Source organism: Notamacropus eugenii, chromosome 1, assembly GCF_028372415.1.
Source record: "Notamacropus eugenii isolate mMacEug1 chromosome 1, mMacEug1.pri_v2, whole genome shotgun sequence".
In the NCBI taxonomy this organism is placed as follows: Eukaryota; Metazoa; Chordata; class Mammalia; order Diprotodontia; family Macropodidae; genus Notamacropus; species Notamacropus eugenii.
Window position 1 is genome coordinate 253,802,373 of NC_092872.1, and position 4,561 is coordinate 253,806,933.

The following is a 4,561-nucleotide window of genomic DNA, read 5'->3' on the forward strand; positions in this document are numbered from 1 at the left end:
TAGAAGTTTCTCTTTTTGGATCTTTTTCAGGTGGTGATCGGTGGATTCTTTCAATATTTATTTTACCCTCTGGTTCTAGAATATCAGGGCAGTTTTCCTTGATAATTTCATGAAAGATGATGTCTAGGCTCTTTTTTTGATCATGGCTTTCAGGTAGGCCCATAATTTTTAAGTTGTCTCTCCTGGATCTATTTTCCAGGTCAGTTGTTTTTCCAATGAGATATTTCACATTATCTTCCATTTTTTCATTCTTTTGGTTTTGTTTTGTGATTTCTTGGTTTCTCATAAAGTCATTAGCCTCCATCTGTTCCATTCTAATTTTGAAAGAACTATTTTCTTCAGTGAGCTTTTGAATCTCCTTTTCCATTTGGCTAATTCTGCTTTTGAAAGCATTCTTCTCTTCATTGGCTTCTTGAACCTCCTTTGCCAATTGAGTTAGCCTATTTTTCAGGGTGTTATTTTCTTCCGCATTTTTTTGGGTCTCCTTTAGCAGGGTGCTGATTTGTTGTTCATACTTTGCTTGCAAGTCTTTTATTGCTCTTCCCAGTTTTTCCTCCACCTCTCTAACATGATTTTGAAAGTTTTTTGGGCTCTTTATGACCTTTTCCCAGAACTGATCCCATTGAGTGGGCTGGGATGTAGAAGCACTGACTTCTGTGTCTTCCCCTGATGGTGAGCACCGCTCTTCCTCATCAGAAGGGAGGGGAGGAGAAACCTGCTCACCAAGAAAGTAACCCTCTATAGTCTTGTTTTTTTTCCCTTTTCTGGGCATTTTTCCAGCCAGTGACTTGAGCTCTGAATATTCTCCTCACACCCACCTCGCCTCTGGATCCTCCCAGCCAGCGCTTGGGGTCTGAGATTCAAGTGGTGCTTCCCAGTCTCAGGGCTTTGGGCGGGGGCAGGGCTGCTATTCAGTGTGAGATTATGTTCAGGTGCTCAGGTGGGGGCAGGGCCGCCTCATGGGCTCAGTTCCCTCAGGGGGTTTATGCAGAGACCTTCAACAATGGATCCAGTCTCCTGCCTGCTTGGGGAGCCCTGGTCTGCTCCCACCTCTGCTGTTGCCTCCCAAGGGGGCCTGAGTATGGGGGCATCCCACTCCCCTCCTGACCCACCAAAGAGACCTTCTCACCGACCCCCGTCACCTGTGGGTGGAGGGACCCGTGCGGCGGCTGGGGATCCCGTCCCTGAAGTCCGCTCGGATCTGTTCCTCTCAGTGCCGGGCCGGTGCAGGGCTGGGCTGGGCTCTGCCTTCCATAGCGCGATGGACCTTTTGAGAGAGGTTTGCAGGTCCCTCTGGAACAGAAATCTTATTCGCTCCACTATTATGTGGCTTCTCCTGCTCCCGAATTTATTGGCCACTCTTTACTACAGATATTTCATGGGCTGTGGGTTTGGAGGTAGCATATTTGTGTGTTTCTACTCCGCCATCTTGGCTCCGCCCCTAAAATGATTCGACATTTCACTTTTTGAAACATGAAATTTTCAATTAGGAAAGTCAAGATATTTTAAGTTTTTTTGTTTTCAGCGGGGTGGAGAAACAGACAATGTCAGAGACACAGAGAGAAGGAACAGAGAGTCAAGGAGACAAAGACATGAGACAGGGAGACAGAAAGAGAGAAAAAGAGAGACAAAGTCTGAACAGAGAGATATAACAGAGAAAGCAGACAGAGAGAATAATTAACATCTTTGTGGAACTTACTATGTGCAAGACACTATGCTAAGTTCTTTCCTATTATTATCTCATTTGATCCTCACAAAAACAACCCTGGAAGGTAGGTGTTACTATTACCCCCATTTTATAGATGAAGAATGAGTCAATCAGAAGTTAAATATATTGCCCAGGGTCACACAGTTAGTAAGAGTCAGAAGCTAGATTTGAACTAAGGTCTTCCTAAGTCTCAGTTTGGCAATCCATCCTCTGTTCCACCTCACTTCCCAAAAAGAGGAAGAGAGGAGAAACAGTCACACAGAGAGAGAACCATAAAGAGAAAGACAAAGACAAAAAGAGACAGAGAGACAGAAGAAAAGAAGGAGGGAGAGAGACAGGATACTTCAACAGATATCCAGATTTTGAAATCTCTGATCACTAATATCTCATACTTCCTCTTCCCAAACTCATTGGTTCTTTCCTCTCTCCATCTAGGTAACTTTAATGCCAATATTGTTTCTATTTTCTCTCTTTTGATCTTCACTTCAATGGTTTCTCTTTTGCTTTCCCCCTTTCTGGAACATCCTTACATGCTGCTGCTCTCCCTCCCCTGAACCCATATTTGTCTTTTATCCTTTTCCTTTTGAGTATTGTGTACTGTTATTCTACTCATGAGTCTCATTCCATTATGTATCAGTGATAACAAGAAGGTCAAATTTTCCTTCACGGAAATTGAAACAAATTATTCTCATCCACCCATTCAATCTGTTCAAGTCTTTATATGGTTTGAGTAGACATCACCATAAGTCCCAAATGGGTTTGAGGCCTGTTAGTTACCCTCAATCTGGTTTAAATGACCTGCTGAAATTATTTTTTCCAGGATTTGGTCTTTGAGCATGCTATAGTGTTTTGGAGCTACAGACAAGAGGTGTAAATATTGTATCCTTGTATAGTCTCTTCTAATTGCTCATGTTATCTGTCTTTGTACCTAAGTGTTACAGTGCATTGGTCACTGATCTTGGAATGAAGAAGACTCCTCTTTCTGAGTTCATATCTGAACTCAAACAGTTACTAGCTATGTAACCCTGGGTAAGTAACTTAACCCTGTTTGCCTTAGTTCCTGATCTCTTATATGAGTTGGAGAAGGAAATGGTAGATCCCTCCAGTGTCTTTGCCAAGAAAAGTTCAACTGGCTTCACAAAGAGGTGAAAAAGAGGCCAATGGGTAGGCAGTTTTTCTAGGAGTTTGAGTATGAAAAGTAAAAGAGAGGGGGGGGGAGGGAGGGAGGGAGGGAGAGGGAGGAAGGCAATATAATTGGGTTTGAACAGAGCACATAGAGGAATTCTCAGGTGACTTTTCTGTTGGTCAAGTGTGACTCAGCACTCTTGCACCATTGAGATGAAACGTCATTCATTCAGGATTCAGATGTGCTGTGCCTTCTAGAACTTGAAGAAAACCCTCTTTTTTAACTGATCTGAAGGAAATGTTATTAACTCAGTAGATACTCAAAAAGGCATGCTTTGTCCCTTCAAAATTACAAAAGTGCTAAGTAAAATATAGACAGTAAGATTCAGCTAGGGAATTTCTGGAAATGTGTTTTTGAGTTATGTTGCTTTAAGGATGAGGGAGAAATGCATTTTATTGCAAGCAGTAGGAAAGGAATCAATGGATATAGAGAATTTGAAAATTGGGAAAAGTCAGGGGAGGTTAGTGGGTGTAATCTCTACAGGAGAGGGAGAGGTGACACCAAGGACCCAAGTAGAGGAGCTGGTGGCTGCAAGGAGAAATGCTACTGATTTTTCTCTCTACCTACCCAGCCACATTAGAACAAAAGAAATGAAGTGTGTGTGTGTGTGTGTGTGTGTGTGTGTGTGTGTGTGTGATTATGGAGGAGTTATTTAGGATAAAGAATTACAGACAAGAATAAATAAGCAATAAATATCCTCAATTTTTTCAGTGATGTATTGAGTTCAGTCCTATGATAAGAGAAGAGTGAGTTGATGGGAAAAGCCTCAGTAGAGGAGAGAATTCTTAGGATAAATGCTGAAGTGAGGGAATGATCAAAGAAAAGATATATGTTCAGCAGCAAGATTATAATAACAGAGAAGGCAAGTAAGGAAATGTGTGTCTCCTTAGGACAAGAGCACATGGGATTTGAAAGTGAAGATTAATTTAAGATGGAACTGGTTTACTATTGGTTCAAGATACTGAAAGGAGGAAAGTGAGAAGAAAGATGAAATGAAGACCCAAAGGATAGATGAATGGGCTATCCCCACTAATCAAAGCAACACAGATGGAGACTCATTAAGAAATTCTAAGCCCATGTAGTCCAACCCTTTCTTTTGAGAGATGAAGAGTCTGATGACCACAAATGGTGCAGTGACTTGTCCAAGGTCACACAAGTTGTTAGCATTACAGGCAGGACTGATACCTGGTGTTATGCTCCCAAAGTTAGCAATCCTTCCATGTTACCCTGATGCCTTTGAAATCATGAATTCTCAGTGTAAATCACAAGCACATAATTGGACATCAAGAGATATTAGTAACCCAGCTGTATTTATTGTACCCTAAATTCATAAAATAAGATCATCCTTGAGGATATTTGAAAAGTACAAATTAACATGGGTTTTGGGGGTGATGTCTTACATATTTTCCTCTACATCCTACAACTAGAATTGAGGATATGGCTGTAGATATTAGTGAGAGGGCTGCACACGAATGTCTATAAGCCATCCCCCATTACAGAATCACATACGAGGCACTCTTTTAGTCTATCTTGTCCCTGAAAATTAAAATACATTTTAATCAATACGTAGAAATTTGCCTTTCCCTCAAGGGGATCAAGTCAAAAATATGAGAGCGTTGAGTCTAGAAGACAAAACCAGCTGGCTAATTTATCCAAATCAACTTTTC